The sequence below is a fragment of the Acipenser ruthenus genome, chromosome 26 (assembly GCF_902713425.1).
Source record: "Acipenser ruthenus chromosome 26, fAciRut3.2 maternal haplotype, whole genome shotgun sequence".
Lineage (NCBI taxonomy): Eukaryota > Metazoa > Chordata > Actinopteri > Acipenseriformes > Acipenseridae > Acipenser > Acipenser ruthenus.
The window spans coordinates 24,480,507-24,507,864 of NC_081214.1; the positions used below are offsets into that span (position 1 = coordinate 24,480,507).

Below are 27,358 nucleotides of genomic sequence, written 5' to 3' on the forward strand. Positions count from 1 at the left end.
AGATGACTTACTTCCCCCTTAAATCAATATCAGGGTTTCTGGAGAGGTGCTTTGTTTTTTTTTAAGTCATGCTCGTGACGATTTTCAGCAAGGAGCTTTGGGGAATCTAAGCCACAGTCCCTTTAAAGATGAACTTTAATGATAACAGTGGCGTGTCTTAATAACGCATATTTTCTTCACAGGACTTTACCTGTATGCAATAAAGTTATTCAATGCTATCAAGCCTGGGGGGAAACATTAGAAGCATTTATACAGCCACTGTTTAGATCATTAAAATAGACCCTGAAGTCTGAAATCAGATCTCTGCACTGCCAGGAGAAAACAATTCATCTAAGCTACTTTAGACATAATTTGAACTGCCTGTACCTCTGAGATTATCTCGCTGTCATCACACCAAAGAGGTACATTGCTGGAATGAAAGAGTTTTGTCCCTGTGTTCCTTCACAAAGGCCAAATGTTACTGCCTGTTGTGGGACTGATGTAAGGTTTCCTTCACTCCCAACCTGCCAGCTATTTAAACTTCACACGACTGGCTTCTAATTGAAGAGAATAACCTGATCTCATTTTCGTCTTTCAAGGTTGGAGCTCTGAGCTTCAGAAGGTATTCTCTGGTTTCCTCCTCAAAGCTTGACAATTTTCCTTTGCAACTAAAAGGCTTCCTTTTCTTCTCTGTGGCAGGTGTGTTTGAAGTTTCACCTTGGTTATTGTTTTTGAAAATGTTGTCTGTTCTTGAGACAAGATGTTGGGCTGCATTTGCCACATGCCCTTAAGTTAAGTTGAAAATGCTCCTACAGCTATGGCCAAACGTTTTGCATCACCCTATAGAATTAACACATTTTGCATCATAAAAACTCAAATTAAACCTGCTGAATAATGTTACGTTAACATATTGAATTGCATACCACTTTGTAGTTTTCCATATACTTTCAGACAAACTGACAGAAATGTGACATTTCGAAATCTAACATGAAATACTGTACTACTATTATTACGGCTTCCGGTAGACTTTTGCGATTTCATTTTGTAGCTTCTTTGATTACATGATTTTAAATAAAAAAATAAAAATCTAAATTATGTTCATGTAGTTTATTTTTAAAAAGTAAGCCTCAATCCTACAATTCAAGGTGATGCAAAACTTTTGGCCACAGCTGTACAGTAAATAAAATAAAGTATTCTTATGCACCGGCAGACGTTTCTAATTACAGGAAGAAAGTGTTGTTATGACAACCAATAAAGGCCTCGTGTCCACTACCCATTATCTTGCTTTCACCCAATAGAGAGTTTTTGTCTCAAATGTTCTATAAACATATGTAAATATGTTCAATCTGCCCTGCTAGATACAAATCAATATTTATCACAGTGAGCAAGAAATGAATTGATTGCATTTGTTAAAAATTCCTGGACTCCAAATCAGCAACAATCCAACTAACATCACACTGTGATACCGATTCTGTTTATCAGATTTGAATGGGCGCTGTGAATGGAAATACATCATTATTTCTAACAGGAAAATCTGATAGCTTTTAAGATAAGAATAGGATTTGTAGAAATAGCAGAGCGATGTATTGAATTCATGTTCTATTCTGTCTGCAGTTTAATCTTTTCAGTTTTATTCCATTTTAGTTACTCATCACATATTCTTTGTTGTAGCTATAGCATGCTGTGTCCCTTCACTCACAGGTACTTCTCACAAATCAAAACTGAGCTGGGCCAAGTGAAAATATTGGATTTATTTGATCATGTTAGCTATGACATCATGACTTGTGCCACGGGTGAACGAGTAAAGATTTCAAAAATATTTGGTGTTAAACAATGCTATTGTAAATTAAAAGAGAAGGAGAGAAGAGAGTCGAGCAAAAATGTATAAAAAGGGGACAAAAAAACACAAAAAGTAAAACGGTATCCTCACTGACATCGTATACATGTATATCACATTTCTACATACAAGTCAATTTAATGGGAAATTAGAAAAATATTAATGTTGTTGACAAGATTCAGTTGGATAACCCTGTGATTGCATCTTCTGACTAATTCATGATACCTGAGGCTTCTAGCCTGTGGAAGCAGGCATGTTAGAGGTGATTTAAATGAAGGTGAAGGCATGGCTGTGATGGCTGGTCAGTCCTAATGTTAGATATAATATAAATGAAGGTGAAGGCATGGCTGTGATGGCTGGTCAGTCCTAATGTTAGATATGATTTAAATGAAGGTGAAGGCATGGCTGTGATGGCTGGTCAACTCTAATGTCAATCTCTCTTTGAAGAATTGATTTGGACAGGTGTTCTCGCTTTCTGTATTTTAGTGTTGCTGGGATGTGAAAGAAACAGGGGAAAAAAAGCTGCCTTTATTGAAACCCGATAGCTCGCAATATCGCCTTGGGCATGCTCCTTTTATGCTTAATGTAGGATGTTCAGGAATTTTATTTCAAAGCTCCAGGTAAGATAAAATAATAATTTATGAGCTGAAATGTATTGTGTACATCCTACAAAAGTCAATTTTTGAAGCAGAAAAAAAACAAAATCCGATCATAAAAGTAATATACTTGTACCGCAGTAGGATATATTGGCTCCCATACTGATTCAAAGCTCATAAACCTGTATTTCCAATTGCATTTCTTGTGCTACAGGCACCTTCAATAAGGAGTCGAATACTCTGTGAATGTTTCAAAGTTTCGTGGGGAGAGCTGCTCAGTCTGAAATTACATTTCAGAATCTCTGCGGACCCTGTGGTGTTTCAAAACGCCACTTGACTTCGCGTGCATGTACAAAATGCTTAAAATTAGATCTTGTCTACACATATTTATGGAAATAAAAATGAACAGCCAAGCCCAGAGCAGGGCAACATTAAAGCAAAGGGAGCTGTAGAGGCTGGCTGTCTGATAGCAGTGTGGGTTTGTGTTACTGCCACCTGTTCCAAAGGTTACTGCAATAGTCGACCCTGAAGTACATGAAAAATGTGACAGGATTTTTTTCAGGCACACCAGATGAGACCATCTTTGCCACTGAGGAAAGGGTAAGGTTGAATATTTATGTAACAGGACCGACAGGTAAGGACTAAAAAAGAATGAGGTAAGATGAGAAAAATAGGTATTGTGTAAGAGGATAAGAGGATGGGTAATAATAATAATAATAATAATAATAATAATAATAATAATAATAATAATAATAAGTCAATTTGTAAAATCCAAAATCAATGTAAAGCCAATGTAAAGAGAAAAAAGGACGTATTTATTTCAGAATAACGCTATGGATCACTCTTATTGAAGCGCTCATAGGATTATGGTGGAATTATTGGATCTAATAAAAAGCAGCTTCTAATAATAGACTAATCTTCTTGAAATTGAAAGTGCCTTGCAGAGTTTAAAATGCCCAGTTCCAATGTTTCCTCCAATGACCCCTGGCAGTGAAGTCCAAGTCAGGACTTGCTGACTACCTGATCTCTGGAGACCTCAGTAGGAAGGTCAGGTGCACTGTCCCTAGCTGATTCACTTCCGTGAGCACAAACGCAGATACAAGGCGAGTCCCTGGGAATCTACCACAGCGTTCTTTATGGTAAGCTGGTTTGTATATCGAGCTGGTAGCTTGCCTGTACTTGCTATTGTGGGGCCACTGTAGCATCAGCAAAAACTAATTAGGTTTTCCTTTTTTTTTTATGTTCCACAGCGGAATACATTAAAATAAATGTGAACTCACCAAGCAGACATTGTCCTTGGTATTGCCAAGTTTATTGGATGAGGTGCTTTTTAGACATGCAGCTGTCTCAATTAGCTTACCCACAATGTACAAGCTGGTAGCACTGAGGTAGGTAATACACCGAAGGATCTCACACAGACCCATTCTAATCAAGTTCTAATGAACTACTTGACAGTTCTGCGGTACACAGGAATATAGGAGGGATGATCCAGCGTACGGGAAGACACAACAAACCCCCTAGATGAAATCTATATCTTGCATGAGAGAAAACTAATCACATTTGGGTCAGCTCCACTTTATATATAGTGTGCAATTCCGTTTTCATTGTGCGCCTGAAAAAAAAAAAAAAAACTAAACATCAAGAACTGGAACTAACACATGGGGCTGTTATTGTCCATCGAGTCTGCCGACAGCTGCTTAAGACCATTCAGATAAGAAATGATTCTCATGCCAGATGGAGAAGGACTGATAAAGCAACTCTGTTGACAGCTCCGGTTTTGATCTTGTTTCAAGAAATTACATAGAAAGGACACAGGAAGTCTATCCATCTACCCACGGTGCGCTTTTACTGCCACTGTCACAGCTTCAGAAACAATTACGCCTGAACAGCATGGCACAACGCAGCTTGCTGCCCACTCTCTTATAGCAAGTTAAAGACACGGCCTGGGCATTATTCAATGAATAACCCGCAGCAGCACACCAGCTGTTATGTCTGGTCTGACTTCTGATTGAATGCTCACAACTCTGACAGTATTGCTCATCAGATATTTTGACTCCCAAATGACAGCAGATACTATATACATTGTTAGGGTAAACAACTTGTTTTAGTTCACCAAAACAGGCCATATGTTTCGTGAACCGATTATGTGCTATCGATTTGTTTCATGAGAACAGGGCATGTTTTAGTGGTAATATGTTGACCGAAACTGTTACGATTTACCCAAACTGCCTGTCAGTGTGTACTATTGACAGGTACTCAAAATAGGCTACACCTGGAGAGGATGAGCAGAAGAGCACTTTGCCTTTACAATATGGTATAGATATATCTGTTAGCACCATTAGGAACACACTGAATATAAAAGTTCATGCTGAAGGCTTGAATATCCTGCACCTCATCTGTAAAACCATCCAAACCACTGACACAACCCTCCCCTTTAGAAACGACAATTAACATAGCAGCAGCACAGACAACTTAAGGAAAAGAAAATAACAGTGATACAAGGTTTCTGTAGACAGCAGACTCTGGTGACAGCTTTCAACAGCTCCTTGCTGTTATCAAGCTAAACACAGCTGTTCATTCTAAAGGATGTGGTGGGTTGTTTTGCAGCAGTTTTGTTGATGCCAGAGAGGCTTCACTCGTAAGCGTGGTTCATATTTGTTGAACGGTTTGTTCATGGCTCGGTGACCTCATTTTGATGTCTCCGGATACGTCTCCTGGTCAGAACCAGTAAAACCCTTTGTCAACCTAACCAGAACAGGCATACTGCTGCCTGAACAATGCTGAACAAGAGACAACAAACACCACTTGATAAATTTACAACATATTTTAACAGGTCTTGATATGAAGGTCTCTTCTGCTGTCCATCAGCAACACATGAGGACAGTAACAATTAATGCACGCGGCTGTCAACAATCAGTATTTAGCCCACGAGCAGGACTGTAAAATGCCTGCTAATGCATGTAATTATAAAATGTCATGAACAGTAGATCAAAACTGATCCCCCCCCCCCCCCCCCCTTCCAGCCCCCAGAGTATAATTACTCACGTTTGGCCGGCAGATTCTGTGTTCCCATCAGGTGGCTCTGACAGGATGTATTAATTCCCTGCATTCCTGTGGCAATCAGGCTGGCATGTTTCGGAACGAGCCTGACAGAAGCAGATCGTCGTCATAATCTTGTCTAACTATTATTCTCTTTCTCTTTCTGTCTGAAGAGTCAGCTCTTAAAGTGACAGATGTCTTCTGGAAAGATGACATCCCTGCGTTGAAGGGCAGAGCTGTCAGGAACACAGAACATGTGTCTTCAGAGCTACGACAGCATGTCCCACTAAGCCATGAGCTCCTTGTTGTGGATACTCAATCTAAACAAAAGCATGCTTTTTACCATAAGTTGTCATAGCACATCCCTCACACAGCAGCGTCTGACAGTGGCTCAGGCATTGGTATGAACATACAGCTTGTACATATGTTAGGTATGTGTCTGCATGCATGTATGTAAGTATTCTGATCTAGTTTTAAAAGATCAAAACGGTATTCATAGAACGTTTAAGGTCATTCCCTCAAGCTGCATCATTGCTATTATCATGACTGACATGCAACATTGTCAGATAAATCAGCAGGTAGCAGTGCTTACAAATGTGCCTGCTGACCCCAGTATGAACCATGACATGCATAATCTGAAATATAAATCTGTGCAGGCTGACCTATGGAGTGAACATAGGTAACACTGCGGGGCTCTGCTCTAAAGCTATTTATTATTTATATTTATTTTTTGCAAAAATGTTATCTGTCGTCTGAATTGGAACTTCAGCAACACTTTACATTAAGTGTCAGTACTATAATTGTGTACTACAAGTGATTCAATGTATGATGTTCATTGTCATTTCTTTTGTTTCCTATTCATGAAACCTTCTGCAATGCATAACAAACCTTTATCTTAACTTTACAGTTCTTACAAACAGGTATTTATTTTATCCAGAATTTCTCAAATAAATCTGACGGTTCATTGAGGATCTGGAAAAAAATACAAATGTATTATATAAAAATGTAGACAAATCACTTGTCGGTGTTTTTCCACTTATTCCATGAGCTGCTGTAAATAAATACAACAGCAAGAGTGGTAGAAAAAAAGCATACAGGATAGCACAGATTCGACAAGTAAAGCAAAGTAACCAGAGAAATCAGTTTCCTGATCCTCTGCTAATGCCAAGATAACAGCAAGAATCAGACTATTGCTGATTTAATAGAAAGATAATAGTCCTGCTGACATGTAATTAGAGCACTGATGGGAACTAATTACATCTAATTCCTAACTATACACTGCGAGGGCTTGAGGAAGGTCTGCATGGAGGAATGGCACAGTGTAGCTGATGAAGTCAGTGGCTGGGTGTGAAACATAAATAAATCAAACAGTTTAGAAATTGGGACTTGACTTGCAATGATGCGAACAATTTCAATGATTGCGTTACACTTTGTGTGGTGTATAATTAATATTTCTGCTGCCCTATTACTGAGTAATCTTAATAAGGGCACTGACTGCCCTTAGAAAACAGTTGGTAAAATAGCTACGCAGTGGATTTGGAATAAATATTGCACGGTGGTCCTGCTATGGTAGCATGCTGGTACAGGCATGGTGCTGTGGTATTGTAATGGATCACTATTGTTGCCACTGGTAATATTTTAGCAGTTGCTTATCCCATTGTACTGCCCCTGTGCTACCCTTGCATTGCTTTTTTAGTACCATTGTTATGTGTCCTTATTAGTTCATTTCAAAATCCTAATATTTTGGAAACCATTAAAAGTGTTTACATATGAATCATGTAAAAGCATGTGTCGTAACAAATGCATAACATTTATAAAAAGAGAAAAAAAAAAGAAAAAAAGAACATTGTTCCAGAACAGATCCAAGATTTTCTCTCAATAGTTCTGCTTCTGGTTAAAAAAATATGAAATAAATATGCGTTTTATGTACTGTATTGTTGATTGGTTAAAAAAAAAAAAATAAAAAAAAGTCTTCATGTCAATAATAATGTGAATAATACAAAAACGTTTATTTCAGTCTGGATTTTCATTAATCTGCCTCCATTCTATTTATTCCCCTGAGGCTAACATTTTATAATTATAAACATTTAAACGTTCAGTCTTACTTGTTTCAAAAACAAAACCCAGAGTGTTTAATTTGGTTAGAAATAACAGCCTGACATTCATTTCATCCCGAATGTAATCAGGCAGGACTAATTTAACAGCATGTACCTGCCCTTAATAGCTATTCTGCATTTCAAAGAAGCGCCCTAATTGTGCAAGCTAAACCCTGTCTCATACTGATTTAAAGGCTTTTGCAATGCAGTTAACGGTGATGTTTAGGTCTGAACTCTGGGCATTATGTACTGTCTGCACCAGGGTTTCATATTTTAGGTTTAGCAACGATGAGTTCACCAGCATTGCGGAATGTGACTACTAGAGTTTGCTGTGGATTTAAAAAAATATTCTTAGATAACAATTGCAAAGGACCACTTTGCCCATTTATTTACTCTCGAGAGCTTGCATGGTATGCCAAGGGCAGTAGCAATTTTTTTTTTAATAATTAGAATTGCATGTGTCAAAGTCCTCTGTACTGAGAGATCAGCTATTGCCTGCTTTGAATTCTTGATGCAGAAACTGTGGTGACTTACTGAACCAAACCTGGCAAGAACGGGCCATTATAAAAGAGGCTTTTTAAATGAACAGCCATTTGAATGAAGGACGTGAACTTCATGCTGATAATGACTTACATACTAACTTGCCAAATGCAACATTTTCAGAAGAAAATATCAGTCACTAATATGCCAAAATCAATTGTTACAGCGCAGTGAAGTCAATAAAAAAATATATATATGTCATCCCTGTTTAAAATACGACAAGGTTAGAAGGTGAGGTTAACTAATCTTAAAATACCTGTTTACACTGTTCTGTTTGATTTGGCAGGAAGACAATGTAATAAAAAAGATGAGAAAAAAAGGTCACAGCTTTTTACACAACAGGTTTCCTTCTGCTAAAGTGAAGAAAATAAGTGTCAGGTTCCATTCACACACAGCAGTAGACCAATAATAAGTGGTTGTCATTTTCAGACGGCCACCCACACATTTACACAAAAACACACGCTTGGAGGGAATTAGTTAAGCTTCAATCAAATGTTAATATTCACAGAACAAGTTTGTTCACAAATGCATGTAGATCCCTATCAGAAACCTTCTCCCATCAGCATTGTATGTAATCAACTTGTCTTCTCATTGAGGTCGTATGTTATATTCGTATGTTTTTTTTCTTTTGTCTGGGACCAATTCCTATTAGGTTGCTGAAGCAATGTCTCACTATAGTAAATAATCATAGACTGCTAAACTGCTTACCCATTTTCCTTTCCAGATTCCAGGTTATCAACCACACCTTGCTCCTTTTTTGCAATTGCCAATAAACGATTTTCAAATTGTATTATGATCTGCAGATAGCAGGCTTAGATGACACAGGAAGATACCTTGACCGTCTTGATTCAATCCATGATAGAGTGCATTACAAATGCATTACAGGTAGTCAGATGGTGGAAGAAGTGGGGAGGACTTTGGGCTGCATGAGCCCACAATGGAGTGCCCCTGATGGCTTGTGTTATATAAGTGATGCTAAGCTTGAAACAGCCTGCTATGTACACAAGTGTGAGTCAATTAAAAATGTATGTTGGCAAGTCTTACGACTGGCTAATAGAAGATGGCCGGGGAAAAAGGAAGCTATCTATCTCCCGCTGGGCAGAATGTTTCAGCTTTACTCGATGACTTAATGAATCTGCCATCACCAAAGGTGAAGAGCAAGACAGGCGCTGATAAGAGTTAAAGTGATGGCAAATGGATTCAGGAGAATTATAGAGTAGCTGCTTGATTTGACAGAATATTTAAACTAAGGATAGATAGGCATTGAATCTAATATGCTCTTGTGTCCATGCTGACAACCACAGACAAAAATATATAAATTGCAGGCAAGCTATTTTTCGATCCAGATATATTTTCCAATTGAAAAAAGAAAATGTATGGAGAGTTCTGCTCTGGAGCTTCTGTGCCGAGTGTTTGACACGGAGCTGAAAGAGAAGTTCTGTTTGGCAGTAAGTGGGTATGGCAGCTTGAGGGCTTTGGTACAGTACAGCTCATGTGGTCCTCTGCTGATGCAGTCAACATTCATTTTCAGTTCATGCAAACTGCATGGGAGTTCAGTTTCGTTACAGGAGGAAGGATATATTCGGTGGTTCATCTCTCTGTTGGATTAGCAAATGCATTAAGGAAACCCTGCCGGTCTGCAGAGCGCTGTGTTTGTTGACAGTTTATCTGGACCTGCTTTGCACATTCATGGAAATAGCCCTTGTGGTCTAGAAAACGCCCTTCATAGTCTACTCTTCTCAACCAGACCCATTGCTTTTAGTTTAGAACAAATAATCCTTTAAAGGTAATCCCCCCATTCCCTTTATTGCTCTGTCAATTTGGGGCACAGCAGCCATTTCCATTCACCTAGATCCTTTACTTATCTAAAATTACTCTGGACGCAGGTACTGGATTAGCTTCCCATCTTGGGATAAAAAAAAAAAACAAGCTTGGAGCGTTCGGATTTTAACTGTTATATTTATTTATTTATTTTGCATTGATTCATGAAATGAGCCACAGCACAGACCTCTAACCTTGGGTTTTATTTGTGAAATTGCTGAGCGAATGAGATTTGTTAAACTCACCGATAGTGTTGCCAGCAAAAGCAAGCACAAGTAGTTTCTATCTGAGAGACACGTCAGAACTGAATGTTTCAGGTTGTGTAATGTGGAATACTTTAAACTCATAGATTTATTCAACATCAAAGCTTCAGAATGGCAGGAGTCATACATACAGTACCTGACACTACGGAAACAAGATGAAGATGCCCTGATAAAAAGCTGCAGAGGGACAAAAAGTCTTTAGTTTGGGGTTTCCGAGATTGATGCAAGGTTGCAACAAAGCCGCTTTTTTCTGTTCTGACCTCTTTGATGTTGTCTTGCACAGCAAACCGCCACAGTGTTATTTTTTCACAGAAATAAATATTAGTAACGCATGCATGCACGAAGCATTTATTTGTACAACTGTATGTTTTACACCCACTTTGTTCAAATACACCTATTCCCCGAAATAATATCGTGGGAAACACAATCCGTTCAATTGTTTTTAACGTCTGACGTACTTCAAAAAACAGGAATCTGTTAATAGCCGACATTATATTGTACAAAACTATATCATGTACCAACACATATTGGCATTTATTCGATATCTTCCATTCATTTTTATTGAAATGAAATACATTTTTTTGCATCTTTGACATAATTGAAATAAACGAATAAGACACTAAAAATGAATTTTGCATTACCCCATTACCCCCACCTGTGAAATACATCTCTTGTCTATATTTGGGATATTATTCTTTATTTATAATTTTATGCCATAAACATAGCACTGGGGCAAATGCTTTGTGATGGTCCTAAATATGCTTAGATATTATTTGGGTTCCTTCATGCAATACACATATAGTTACAACCAATGATAATACATATTTGATGATTAAAAACAAATTGAAGTTGTGTTTATATATCTTAACTGTAAGACACTGACAAATTGTTGATCTGACAAAATGCTTTCTTTTTATGTAGCTCCATATTGTATGTTCACTGGCAAGGTAGAGTATTTATGGTCAAGACAAACTTGAGTTATGTAGGAAGTCTGAAAAACACCAACAACAGGTGCCTAGTGGGAAGTCAAGTGAAATCCATGAGTTAGCAAGATTAATTGCTGGAAGCGATTACTGCACATGGCGTGAGTGACCACAGCCATCCCAGAGGGCTGAGAGAGTGTGCTGGGTCTGTATTAATGGACTGGGAGGCAGGGCCCCATACGGAGAGGCGTAATAAGTAAATCTCACACATGCTGGCAACAGGAGCTCAGCTGGGAGAGTCCAGCTGTGCTAAGCTTTTATAATGCACACAGGGTTCCTTGGGACGCCGGGAGTAATGCATTAGCGTGCAATCACCTGCAGTACTGAACAAAATGAACTTTCGTAAACTGTTCCGTGTTTTGGATGAAATCTCAAGAAGATCAAGCCATTTATTTATGTATTTATTTATGTATTTATTTATTTATTTATTTGACTATTGTGCCCAGTATATATGTATCTTTGTTCTAGCTGTGTATCTTTTAATTAATCAGAATTGGCATTTCCTATATAAAAGAACATAAGACTACACCAGGATTTTTCTAGAAACTGTCTACCCTCAAGGGCAACGTTTCCACTGAAACAGAGTGGAGCATAGCAAGTGATGATGAGACTCGTATGCAAATAGGATGTGTGTATTTTGCATACATAATCATCAAACAAACCGCTTCCTGTGCCTCCAAAAGAACACGGCTGACCCCTGTATTGCAATGTCTACTGCAGCCTGTTCTTTGCTGCTGCATTGACTAGTCAGCACTGTTTACTCATTCTTCTATTACAAACTGTTATTCTAACCCAGTCAATGAAGCCATTAATCACTGATTCAAAGAACACAGTGCCATATGCAATGCTACTGGCACACTAAATCAGTTGAAAATTCATTAACATCTGTGTTTTAAAATTGCAACTACAAATGTGGCATTTGGGGTGCTGGTTGGAGAAACAAGTCTTGATTGATGGGTAGCTGGGGACAAGGGGCTTTGGGGCAAGCCATGACTCACTTCACTAAGTACATTATTATTACATATTGTACTGTATACAGAAGTCAATGGGATGAAGGGATACTTTTTAATGGAAACTCTCATCAGTGAATTTTAGAGTTTGATCTCTTAAATAAATAAATAAATAAATGAAAACTGTACAGACCAGTATGCTATCTTTTTAATACCGGCAATGATAGTGACTACTTCAGATGGCTTGCCAGGTCTGTACACAATGTTCCTGGGCTGTGACCGGAACCAAGCATGAAGACCTTTTAATGAGTTTCTGGGTCTGAAAGCCAGCAGGGTCAATGACGTTTCTACTCTTCTGGTGATAAACCTGCCAGGCAGTACAGTACCCGAACAAGTCTATTAACATCTCTGAACCCAGAGAGGCCATTTTTAATAGCATAAGCTCTCATAATCAGAATACCCCAATCAACAGTGAGAAGTGAAGCGAGGAAAATCTCTTCTCGAAGCTCAGGAAATTGCGTAATGGTCATTAACACACGCGGGGATACCAGAGGCTCTAGCATAGTAGATATTGGTTTAAATGAGAACATCACTGCTAGCCCGCAAGCCTGCCGATCATCACACATCCCTACTCATTATAACACCTGGTTTGACATATTCCACCCTTATCTCTTGTTAAAAGGATTACAAAATGATAGGGATAGCCCACTGGTTTATAGCATACTGGTTTAGGTTAATTGCATCTAAAAATAGAAACTTGCCAATTTAAGAAATGGTTTACCCTTATAAAGGGTCAATCTGCATGCTAGTTTTGCATTTACCACAGTTAACCATGGTTTACCATGCTTTTTAATATGCTCTACCATACAATTCTTACAGTGCCTTTGTTTTATTACACTTTGCTATGCTTCTACTGTACTGCAGTACAGTTTTATAAGGGTATGCAGTAGATGCCATGCTTGATTATAATGTAGAGCATAACTGCTTTTGCGTAAGCCTCACTTAATGAGTGTATAAAAAAAAAAAAAAAACAAGGGCAAGGTGAATATTCTCTTATCTTATGAATGCTCAATTTGTAATTCCATATCAGATAATCTTTGTAAATCCTACTCTTGCAAAGGTAAAACATGGTTCTAAATACAAATGGATTCAAACATTATTATGTTTTGGGAGGAACCACGATTGAAAAGTGATTACTTTTTTTTAGGATACGCTACTCAATATTCTGTGAAAAAATAGTCAAACAAGCTGAGCACTAGCCCCTAATAAGATTCTTCATAATAATGTTCGCTTCTTACGGTTTTAAGAAATTCCCAGAACATTTTCAGAGGTCCACAAATCAGGAAGGTCCATTAAACTCCCAGTAGTTGACCACCAAGGCATTGCTTAAAATAACAATTAAACATTTTTTTGTTGTTGTTGTATTAACCACTCACAACCAATGATATGAATATAGCTTTTGGGCCCAACAGAAGCAAAGCAGTTACACACAGCAAATTAGAATTGTGAGAGAAGGCGGACAACCAATGCATGAGTGGTCAATTATCAGACGTCAATGCCCACTAATCGAGACTCTATTGCTTCATTTCTGACAGCCGAAGCTCCAAAATTGAAAAATTGAATTTGAATCGTATACAATTTTTGATCGAAAACTACTTAAGTTGCTATACATTACTCACTACTTGAAATGCAAGTTGAATCATATGACCTCTGTTATTGGATCTTCCACTGACATCTATTTAGTGTGACTCATTTATATATAAACAGAATATATAAACTGACATCTATTTAGCGTGACTCATTTATATATAAAAAGAAAGTAAAATGTTCATTTTGATATCTTGATAGAGGACCATTATCTAAGTTTAAAAGAAAAATGTTAGAGATGATATTGTCCCACACTTTGATTTATTTATCTCTTTATTCTTTCATCTCTGGATAAATATGCCTACCACATTACCATTTTTATGCATTCTTATCAATATTACACATTCTTTTCAAGTATTTGTGCAATCTTTTCAAGTAAAATGTAAGAGCATGTAAACCAGAATCAAATGCAAGGACCCTGTTGGTTGCAGGAATGTAACTTGTAAATCGCTACTCCAATTACTGCAAAACCAATTATCTCCCTGGAAAACCAGAAGTAAAGTAAAAGCCATCTCTACACATGCCCTCCGTGCTTTCAGCCAATGTAAGTAACATTCAGCACAGAGTGACTGAGGTCAATCCATTATCAAGCTTGACATTTCAGATTGATAAGTGCCATTCTATTATAAACTCGATAATGGAATGGAACTGTTGCTGATAGATATTCGTCATTCTCTCTTTTTTTTTTGCGGATTCAAGCTGGCAGAATTCCCCATCCATAATACAAGCATTTTATCAGCATTGTTTGCAGAACAAATGGTGAAGGACTTGTTATTCCGAAGCTGTTTGAGTTTCCACCTAAAAGTACTTTCTTTCCAGTGGAATAATAAATTAAACCTGCCCTTGGGAATCATCCAAGGGCAGCTTGGAATACAAAAAACTGCTCCCTGGTTTTCATTTGTCCCGTCTTTTCAATGGGCGAACTTCAGGGACATAGAGTACAAGATACATTTTCTATAAACAACTAAAAGCCAAAGCATTTATGGATTATCTCCTCAGCACATTAACACAAATCAGTTTTGTTCATTCAGAAGCTTCCCACACTGCATGTTTATCTGGATCAATTTCTGAATATGCGCCACAACGCAGCATAATATACAGGGTGATAAGAAAGTAAGTTTATGACATCAATGCACCATATAATTGATGTGGTAAACTTACTTTCTAATCACCCTGTGTGTATATTGTGTGTAATTATATATATATATATATATATATATATATATATATATATATATATATATATATAGTAAATGAATCGACCCTCTTCGCGGTTCTAGCCCCTTTAAAAACACGACCCAACACACTGGAATGGATTTTAAGCGCTGGAGCGCTACTTTTAATAAACACCTAGCTCTTCTACGAGCACTGACTAACACACAGGAACACCCTGACTACAAGTGGGACAGCTAGGCTGTTTCCCCACCAAACAGTAAACAAAACCACACAGGTTTAATACAACACACTTTACCTCACGACTGCTGAGAAGCAGAGTACCTTTTTCTGCCTCCTTCTACTCAGCAGCCCAGAGCAGACTGACTGCTCTCCTTATAAACCCTGCACCTGGCTCTAATTTACAATCATAGCCAGGTGCAGGTGATAATTAACAATAAAACAATTAACAGAAAAACAATTAAACAATAAGCAAATTAACAAAATGTGCATACGCACATGTTTTCTGCAGGGAGGATATTAACCCCCTCCCTGCTGTGTTACAATATATATATATATATATATATATATATATATATATATATATATATATATATATATATATATATATATATATATACATACTGCTTGCTATGTAATTTATTTCCCATATAATTACAATTCAATACACATTTCTATAGCGCCTTTCATCACACGGATCCCAAAGCGCATCACACGCGCACGCACGCACGCACACACACACACTTAACAGTTTACCATTACATTTAATAAAACAGAAATTAAAAAAGGAGATAGAAAATGATTGTTGTTTTAATTGTACAATTGTAAAAGCTAAAAGAAAAAGAAAAATCGGAATAAAAAAAAAAATACGGTTTCTTATTTTTAAGAACTATTGTCTCCTTCTGCAGCTCAGGGTTGCTGCCTGTATAAGCAACAGGAGAATGAACTGCAGCCTGGCATGAAAGCAACAATCAGACCTTCCTGCTGGTAAAAATAAACACAAGTGAATTAGATGTGCCACGTGTGTTACTAAAGCAGACCTAATGCAATCTGTCACTCACAGGTCCTTTTAGACTACTTTAACAATCAAGGTCATTTTCTCCTTCAGCAGAAGAACCATGTGTAACATAAATTGATTCTACCAAAAATAAACCAAAAGCAAGACTATTGTCAGGTTAACACATCTAGATCCAGTATCTTTTTTAAATGAATTGTAATTCTACGGGATAGTTGTGCTTTATTTATTTTTTGTTTTATTTATTTTTTGCAGCCAAGTGCAAGTCCCTTTCCTTTGAGATATGCAAGACTACAGGTCCCAGAATGCACTGCAATGTGAGTTTAAAAATACATATATATATATGTAAACTGTTTCAACGTGTCCCGGTGAACATTGAACTAAACCATGGTCATCCTGTCTTTTGCCAAATTTAACACAATTTAACAATGATGTTATGTACTAGAAACAATACAAAATACTGATAACGCTCTAACAAGAACAAGGAAGAAAAAAAAAAAGCCTTGCTAAACTATTGTCTAAACCAGGGGTGCACAATTCCGGTCCTGGAGGGCCAGTGTCCCTCCTGGCTTTTGTTCCAACCTTGCCCTAAATTACTTAATTGGACCAATTATTACCAATTATTGGTCTAATTAAGTAATTTAGAACACAGTTGGAACAAAAGCCAGGAAGGGTTCCGGCCCTCCAGGACCGGAATTGTGCACCCCTGGTCTAAACAATGAAGCAGCCTCCATGCACTCTGTTGAATAAAATAGAGGCATGGTTCATACAACAGACCTTGAAGTCACGCAAGCTTTCTCTGATGCTAATGATGCATATTGACTGAGACAGGTGCAAGAGGCAATGCCATAGTTCCCAATATGATCAGCGAGGGAGCTAACTGAGAGGAGAAAGGAACAGAAACAAGAAGGGATGAGGAGAAGAGAAAGAAAAGGGAAAAGAGATAGAAAATGGAAAAATGATGTAGAAACACTTCATAATATATTTGTTTTTATCTTGGAACTGCATTAAACCATCAAAAAATATACAGCCTAGCCATAGCAGTGCTATAGTGCCACCCAGGGATGGAAATAAGACTCCTATTGCATCACAATTTCACCCATTCCAGGTTTTACTACGAGTCACAGTGTATTGGTAACAAGCTCAGGTGTGTCTTATTAAATCCATAGTAAAACCAGGAATGGCTCAAACTGCTATGCAATGGGAGTCTTATTTCTATCCCTGGTGCCATCGAATAACATGTCTCTACAGAGCCACACTCAGTATAGAGGAGTTGATGTAATCAAAGCACAAGCGGTCAGTTACTCTTTGCAGTTCTATCATTGTGGAGTATATGGAGTTTATGAATCAGTGCTGTTTATAAATCCACGATAACATGTGTATGCGCTCTTGACAAAATATACTTTATATCCATGATCCGAATCAAAAGACACAGACCAGCTTCAGAACGCACATGGGTCACAAGATTATCTGTCATGTTGTAATAAGTAAAATACTTACAAATAGATATCAGGTTAATCAGAATATAGCATCAGACATACATGCTATAGAAGTGTTGATTTCACAGCTTAAAAAATATTTATTACCCAGCTAATGACGTTTAATTATAAACAATAGTTTCTTACAAATGAGTTTTTCTAGTCAAATTAGCATTCACATCAGTCAACTTTGTTTTGCTGTATATTCTGGTACATTATTATTATTATTATTTATTTTTTTATCATTAATTATCAATTTATGACTACATCATCCACTGACAAATTCTTAGCTGGAAGCTCATTTATCAGGCCTGTCTGTCATACGCTAGTGTCTGGAGCACATTTGATGTAGAGCTAATAGTTTCTGTCCCAGAAAGAATATTGATTACAGTGATCACTAAGCAGACATCTCAATTTAACTGTAATTAATGAATTGATTGTATTGTATGCATGGTCTTCATCAGGTAGCTGAAAAGATCTTGTTCTGGACTGTCATCGGTTTCATTCAAGCGTTACTTTGAATTTTTATACTGAATTTTTTAATGGGAATTTACAACAACTTTGTGTCAGCACTGCCTGGAAGGCAATAATACTTCTTAATTACTTCTTCCAACCTTTGCACCTTATCCAGTCTTTTTCCATACCATATTCATCCAAATATAACTCTAATCAATCGTAAATCTTCCTCTTCCTTATTTTTAGTTGAGGTAACAGAACATCTAATTACGTGAATCCTAATCATGCTCATGCACTTTAAACACACACCCCATTATGTAATGAAGAGTATATTGCTGATGCTTAAGCACACCTGTGCCTGAAATGAGATGCTAACACATATGGCTCCCAACTGGTATGAATTGCAATGGAACCACTGTGTGATACCGCTGTTCCAGGCAGCCTATTCATCTTGAACCTCTCAATCAATCACTATAAAAGATATAAAACGCTTTTACGCTTACTCACCTAAACCACACCAGTGCGTCACTGTCGCTGGTGCTCAACAGTGTTTAGTGTTCCAATGGGCGCTGGGAAGTAATATGCAAAGCATAAATACAGAGCTTTTGAAGCAACCCTATTGAAAGGTTTAAGATTCTCAGCGATGCAGTAAGTAAAGAAGGGTGATCAGTATGTTTTTTTTTTTATATATATATATATCAGTGACGGTTCTACACTGCCTTTCAACAACCTGTAAATCAACAGTTACAAGCAAATTGGGAATATGCTGTTGCAAATGAAACCCACACCTGTTTGGTCAGAATTAGTCATATACTTCTATGTGAAATCCCATGTGGTTAAGGCAGAGCCACACACATAATGCTTTTTCCTGATGTCTTTCTTGTAAGTTTGACTTTGCCAGGATCATTCAAGCTTCATTCAACGTCAAGAAAACAAAATGCTTGCTATTCTGTTTGCAGCTATCATTACCGTATTTGGTTTTGGGTTTTTTTTTGCACACAAAGCTTCTAAATCTCTACTCCAGTAATGATTTGCTATTCTTTGTCATTTACCTCAATAAATAGAATAAATCACCTTTCAGAGCTGGATCAATAGAGAAGAAACCAAACTAAATCAAGAACATAGTAAGCCTCCAAAATCTATACAACTCACCAAAACGAGTTCCTAAGTTTCAATAGAATCACCTTCGGGGTAGACAGATATCCATCTGCTAAGCTAGTTGCTTAATAATTCATTCATTGGGAAACAGATATTTAGCTTTTTTTGTATTGGAAGATTGATATCTTAGTACAAATCTTTATAAAAATGAGGCAGAAACACAATCTACAGATTACACAACAAAGAAATGTATAATTCACAAGTAGCACACAGTACTATTTCTATTTATCTTCTTCCTCTAATTGGGTTACCTGCTCACACCCTGGTTTCAAGAAATCCGGTGTGCTGTTCTGCTGGCTAGGAGTCGAAATCAGACAAGGGCTACGTGTTATTACAATTTAATCCCACATTTACTCATCCCCTTATTCACTGCAGTGTCAGCCCTTCACACCTCGTCAGCGGGACGTTGATGGGACAGCAGCTGTAACACATGTCAATGAGCCAACAAACAAGCAGTTGCCAGGGGAGTTAGGGTGTGTGCTGTACTGAATTAAAACAAAAAACAACTGGCCAGTGTTTGCATAGGGCTACGCACATCGACTTACCGGATACCACTTTCCATATAAGAATATAAGGTAGGGGAATATCATGAGAAAATGACAGGGCTGGCTCGTTTTTCCATTGAATATCTCACAGTGCAGACACATCCTGAAGACTACCTGCAACCCTGCAGCTGCTGATATGACAATGCCTAACGGCTCCACGTTTGCTTTCCGTGAATTTAGAGAGGAAGCCTTGATTCTGTGCCAGCCACAGCAGCTCAATCCTGCTGCTTAGAGGAAAGGCGCATTCCTAATATCGCAAGGTTAAATATTACATTGAACAGGGGATAGAAATTAGCTTTATACCTTGTAAAAAAAAGGTATGGGTCTATTAATTCATATTGCTACCAGCAAATATATACAATACAAAAAAAGCAGAGAGACCAAGGCTCATGGCGTACTGTGCCTGTGCTCTCTAGTATTGTCTGCTCTCTTCATTACTGACTTGACTCGGGTGCATTGCTGTTGCAGGCACTGACACTTGCAGGTGAGACTAGGTTAAAAGGTCTATAACTGCTCTAGCAAGAAAGCCTGGCTCATTAGTGCAGTGGTTAAAATGCTTGCATGATCGCTGGTTAATGCGAAGCCTCCCCTTGTTACACCTCCATGTATGTGCTACCCTTCAACACGTTTTGGTACATGTTGGAAGCGAGTGTGTTTTGGAGAGAATGCCAATGAGATTGCTTTGTACAAAAGGTATCTATGTGTTTGCTTGCTATTTTCCCCTTTTCAGGATCACGTCTTTGATAGAAAGCTTTATTTGCTATGCAGTACAAGTCTAGTTCATCAGCTGCTCATCTCACCAGGGCTACAGTCATGAAAAGGAAACAGCAGCTCAGATATCCTACAACAACAAGAGAAAAAAGATGAAGGTGCAGCAGAAACATTCATCCAAGCTGCCTTTAACGTTAACAGCATTCAGCAAAGCCCAGGTGCCAGGAGTTGTTGTCACTTCTCAATACTGTCGCCTTTAATCTACAGGGAACAAAGCAGGGGTTGATTCCGCTCCTCTGTTTAACGTTGATATAAATTTTCCTTCTGATAGATCACAGGAAAGTCACTGTAATTTATACTAAAACTATTTATTTTTCAGTTCAAGCTGAATTAAATCAGAGCTGGCAACTTTGAGAAGCAGATGACACAGACAGTATCTTGTTAGAAGGCAACATGCTTTCCATTTGCTACATAATAGAAAGCAAGGCACAGACAGACTATTGACGTGACTTCTACACATAATTAAACTGTTTGCAAACTTTCCAAAAAAGCATGGAATAAGCTCCACCAATTAAGAAACAGGACAGCTCCCCAAGTAATGGATCCCAGCAGTGATTCTCTGTCCATCTACAAGGACCGTGCAGTATCGCAATCTGGCAGTTTTCAAAGCTGCCATAGTGAAAAATAAAGGCCTTAATCCAATAAATGATATCTTGAAGCATTAGCATAACTATGCATATATCTATTTTAAATTATAGATTATTATAATTATAAATGAAAGAGCTGGAAGATTAATTAAGAGTTCCAAAAAAACTTCCCACTCGGATCTGAGGGACGAATTTTACCAAAGAGTGTTTTAAAATCAGGGTGTCTAGTAATAACACAATGGGAACCTACCCTCCAGCTCAAGCCAGAGGAGAGTGAATCATTTATCACAAAGGATTCTTGTTTTTAAGTCAGCACCAAGATTGACTGATGGCTGATAGCTCCTCTGAGTTCTGCCCAGTGTTAATGGATAGAATAGTATCTTCCGTGGCACTCCTGCTCAAGCACAGAATTTGGCTCTATATGAGATTTGAGTTTTCAAAAGTAAAACCTGTGACAAGCTGACAGCATCATGTAAACTGTGCTCACTACTACAATACATCACACCTGTGCTCGCCTGTCCGTTTCTTTGCAGTCTGTTGAATTTCATTTTTTAAATTGTCTTGACACCACCTAAAACTCAGTTTCTAACAGCACGGCACTTCTGACACAATGAAGGCTGAGATATCGAGGTGTGTTCTATCTTGTTTACAATTCTTCAAAATGAAAAACATGATGCTGTATCAGAATTGTATTTCCTTTACATGCAAATATGAATTAAGTAATTCTACTACGACTACGACTACCAATAACTGTAGTACATACTTTAATATATGCAACTTATATACTTTTATCATTTCTGTAAGTCACTTTGGATAAAAGCATCTGCTAAATAATTAAATAATAATATTACATAAAGGAAAATAAAACATATTCAGGATACAACGACAGAAGACTTCATTTGAATCAGAATTCATTTGACTGCTTTTCATCGACACTAGATTAAATTGTTTTTTTTCTGAGCTAAAAGAAATAGCCTCACAAAGGCCGGTAAACAAGGGCTCTTTTCATCAGGTTTATGCCTTGAAAGTAAATTACTCTCTGAGCTCTCATATTGTAAAGAAAAACGACATTTAGATTAAACCCATGCAACTCTGCCGAGGATAATCTGTCACTATTTGCTACTTTACAACCAATATGGTATTGATTTGCAATGAGCCTTTTATTCTGTTTTACTTATGCTTATTCAATCTGGAGCTGCCGTGCTTCTGTGCAGATAGAAACACAAGGACATGCACTTGCTCAAGCACTTTGAGGTTTTAGGGTGGAATAGCCAGCCACTTTTCTGTATCAACACCAGGGTTACACTGTAACCACAGTGCCCCTAAAATGGACTGAAGTGCACAACAACACAACAAACACATCAAAGCATGGTTTACTTCCTGATCTGATATGATTGCAGCTATTCTACTCCAGGAGGCAGCACGGCACATTAGGAGACTGTCTGTCCTCATGGTAAGAGCTTGGGTAGAATCATTATCTGTACACTAGCAGGTTAAGTCATTCTGACCACCCCTTTGAACACATATATTTGACTTGTAGAATACCAGGTGCTCTGATTGGCCAGGAGCTAGGTAAGAGAATTCCCTGATTAGATCTTGTTACCTCATAGACATGTTTAAGAGCAGCAACACCCTCTGAGCTGTCCCTGTGGATTACGCCCATACTTCTCATATGTGTTGAGAGGCGTAGTACACAACACAAGGGCAGCACACCCAGTTCAGTGTTATTGCTTATTTCAAAACCACATTAGCAACCTGGGGTGCATCTTCTTCACAGAAAACATGTATAGGTCTCCAGTCTAATTTCAGACAAAGCCTCCGGAGACAAGCCTATAATCTACTGATCTGCCACGGCACATCTATCAAAGTCAATATTTTAAAATGTAATCCTTTTCATCCCCCTGATCTCATAGTGCTTTCTGGTAAGATTCAGAGGCCTTTGCAATGCAATTAATCTTTCAGAGCAAAAAGATATATAAAAGAAGCATGGTCCTTCACTGCGGCAAGCAGACCCCCTGCTTGTATTTTATAAAGTGCGGTCTTTGTTCCGCTGGAACACTATAAAAAAAAAAACAAGCAAATGTGCACTTGTAGATCTCTTGATCCCCCCCTCCTGCTATACACTGGACTCGCCTGACCTACACACCATGTTACTGGATCCGCAGCTGATGAGCTATCCTTGCACTATTGCACTGCTAATATGTCATTGTAGATATAACTTCTTGTAATACTAACTTGTTGCATCCTATTTCATAATGTATTTTAGTAGTATTATTTGCACTTACTGTAAACTGTATTTAAATATTAATCTTGCACTGTAACCCTCTATTGCCCTGTAACACACATAAGTTGCCTTGGATAAAGAAGTCTGCCAAATAAATTATTAATAATAATAATAATAATAATAATAATAATAATAATAATATGGGCTGTCTGGATGGGAGAAGATCAAACGGAACAGAAGTGTTTGAATGACCCCTCCCACCCCAGCAAATAAAAACTTTCAAAACAACCTCCGCCTCTGAAGCACGGACTGGGGCTCATGAATAAAACATTACTAATAACAAAACCAGCATAAAAAAAGAAGCTCATCCACTTTATTAAAAGGAGAAGTTATATTTGTAATTGGTATTTTGACATGACTTCAATTCATTAGGCTTAACCATTCGATTTGGATGGTAAAGAACCCTTAAAGCCACCTGCTGCTGCTCGCTTTGAGCTTCCCAGACTGAAAGAGAGCACCCTGAATCCACTCTGACTGGCACTGCAACATGATTGGAGTCTCACTGCTATTAGAGGCATGTATTTAGAGTTTTCAAAAGTCTGACTTGAGGTATAACACAAAATTTAAAAGACTGGAGAATGGCAGAAGACCAATCACATTTTTTTTCACCATTCCAATTAATCACGACTCCAACTGCTAATTACAGGAGAGGCACAATTTATAACGCTGATGCTTCACTTAGCCACCCACGCTGGTTTCAGAGAATGGCCACTTTAAGTAATGTCAGTCCAGGTCACGCAGGGTTATAAAGCACTTAGAATTTGGACGCTCCTCCATTTTCTATGTGTGTCAGTGCACAGTGTTATAAATTTCAATGATATTTTTCTCCTTAAAATGCAGCAGCTAGTATTATATATTTTTTTTTTGTTGTTTTAACCACCACAGGCACCTCTGTGTCATTCTGTAAATTATTGTCTGCTATTTTGAGTATCGAATTGCAGCATTTGTGTGTGGTTATTTTTTCCGATTTCGGCCAGCACTTGCCCTAAAGCATACATCCTGATTGTTCTGAGACAAAAACAGATCATTTTGCTTCCAGGAGAATTATATGCCTGGGCCCCCAAAGGAATGACACTGTTTGTTCATCGAGGCTGGGGCAGCAGAAGGTCATTTGAATGAAAATAACAGTTTCAGTAAAACAAAAAATATTATTATTATTATTATTATTATTATTATTATTATTATTATTATTATTATTATTATTATTATTATTATGTTAAGTAAGATTTGCTTAGGGCCGGCCATCAGTCATACAGAGATCAGGGAAGGGTCTCCATTTGCTTCACACAGAATGTGATTGGAATAAACCCTGAATCACAGCAACTCTGCTGCCTGAAAGCTTCTGAAAGGAGTAAAACGCAGAGATCATCTTTCACAGAGAGACAAACCAGCACTTTCGCTCTAGTGCTATCAAGCCATCATTCTTACACATTTTTTTTTTACTGTTATTTCCTATGTGGCCGACCGTGTTAAATACCTGATATTTTTTTACAATATTGCACATCTAAAGCATTGCTGTATCCCACAACCGATTTCGTCCGACAGTCAGTTCCTGTCTCCCAGTTTCCAATGAAATTGAATGTCCGTCGCACGGTGACCATATATTTTGGGGTCTAATCACTTGATCTAAAAGTTTAAATATTAAAAATAGGAACAAACATGGCATTTTACTTATTTTTAAGACAAACAAGCTCTAAAGAGACATGTGCACATGGTTAGAGATACTGGTTTCCATAAAGTCCCCTTCTTTTAAACATTGGGCACTGTTTGATCTGCCAAAGTTTAGATCAGCTGAAAAGCCCAGAATGGTATTTTATTTATTTATTTATTTATTTTTACAAATAATACCTCGTTATTCTGTGTTGTTTTTGTGTAGTTTTACTCGTATGAACTATCTTTCCTGGAGGCTCTGGCTTTTGTCATGCTGCTTTGCTTTGTAATAACCTAACTTGATTTTGACCATATGAGATATGTATATCAGATGGCATATACATAGAAGAATGCATGAAACTCATCCTGTCATTTCTTTGTTAACATTGATTTATTACAGTTTGTGCAATAACTGTCAGTGCTAACAGATATTATTGAAATACAGCTGTAATCAGAAATAGAGGACAGTAGTCAGGAGCAGAAAGTACTGTATATCAGAACTGAAATAAAATGTCTCTACATTACAGGCCCCCAGCATCAAGCCTCAAGTATTATGACAAAGAATTTGTCATTTTTCTTTAACATCCCACACTTTTAGAAGGGTTGTAATAATGAAAATGTGATTTATGTCTTCCGGAATGTTATTTATATATATATCAGACGAGCAGGATTTTGAGACTGTTAAGTTTTCTTACAAAATAAATGGTTAAGTTAGGGTTAGGTTTGGGTAGTCTGTTTTTCTATCTACTGACCAAAATAAGGTTTAAAATGGAACCAGCCGTAATGGTGTAAGAGAAATCTTTTGATCATAATTAAGCTGAGCCTCATCGTTCACCCTGGTGGTGATCGATGACCATGTGAAGTTCAGAACAGTGCATCTCCTCCTAATGAGAGTCCATACAAGGTCTGCATAATGACAGCTACACGTGCGTGTGTGTGAATAAGCATTTCCCAGTTCAAAGAGGCTATTGATTAATGTGATAGTGAGGCAGGCCAACTTTAATAGTGGATCTTTATATATATATATATATATATATATATATATATATATATATATATAATCCAGGGCTGGCAATGGAATGTGAAACAACCAATGTGATTGGTCGAGCAAGGTTCCAGCTGTCCGTATATTGGATGGACACAGACAGTTGGAGCCTTGTCACATATTCTAAATCAAAAAGTAGGGGTGTTATTTCTAATAAATATTGCCACAAAAAAAAAAAAACATATTGTAAATCTATTGTCCTGTTTTATATTTTACATTTTGTATGCTAGTAAGATTAGATAATTACATTATATACAGTATCTCAATGAATGCTGTGTGTTTGTAGTGCATGATGTCTCTTTCTATTACCCCAAGACGGCTCAACTAAAAGTCGCTGAGTGATAGATGGGGGGGGGGGGTTCCTCGCTTCTGTTAAGATCCAAGGTAAACTCGAGATGAACCTCCCTTTGCTCCACACTATTTTTAATTGCCTGTCACAAACATAAGCACATTGAGTCTTACACTACCATCCCAGCACAGGAATGCACAAGCTCTGATTGCTTCAGTTTGCATTACAATCACTAACCTGGTGATAGGATTGAACAGTGAATGTGAAAATGAATGCAGGCGCACTCACCTCACTGAGTCACCAGCCCGAACACTTAACAAAAGCACGTTGGGTATTTCTTTTTGAAGCCTTCGACCTTTAAGTAGTTCATAAAAGCCCTTTGATGACAAACAACAACACAAAAGGGACTTCAGATTCATAATTCCATTTCCAACCAGGACAACTGTGTTTGATTGTTCTGACACGTCTGCAACAGTGTTTACTTTCATGACAGCTGGATTGTATTAAGGGGTCAAGACTTTGCTGTGCTGATGAAAAAGAATACTGCATCAATAATAAATCCACATCCACTTTATGTGTGTGAGCTTGTGTGTGTGTGTGTATGTGTGGAGACAGAGAGAAAGAGAAAGACAGAGATTTATAGAGACACAGAAACATTTATAATCATTCCAGGGAGGAACATTGTGCTTAGTGCATGGAAGACTGCATTTAGAGATGTTGACAAAGACTGAATATTTTTCACAGGAAAATCTAACTTTTCGGAGACAGATAAGTGCTGTTTTCAACACAGAATCTCTTCCCTCGTATTATGTATGATGTGGGGGGGCATGGTTTCTGTCAGTTTCATTACAGGGCACATATTTTAAACTAACTTTCACCAGCAGTACAGAGGGTTCACTGGATTTTGGATAAATGCACACAGACTGAACCAGATTTATATTACATTGTGTTTGCTGTGCCAGAGTGAATGCTTAATCCACAGCTGGCTAGCGCTCAGGGTTCACATCCAGATGTAGAAGAAGCTGATCCAGTCCCATTGCTGATTAGCAGACATTAGCAGGCACTGTCTTTAGCTAAACCTGCTATTCACACCATCCCCATCTCTCCTCATAGACTGTATTCATTGACCAGCAGGGCTGTAAATCAAAGTATCTAT

At 37.8% G+C, this 27,358-nt stretch overlaps 1 protein-coding gene across 4 annotated transcripts in view; it reads right to left on the minus strand.

Moving 5' to 3' along the window:
- The window catches only part of LOC117430552 (teneurin-1-like), a 162,407-nt gene that overhangs the window by 82,674 nt on the left and 52,375 nt on the right, over positions 1-27,358 (minus strand). The window lies entirely within an intron of this gene.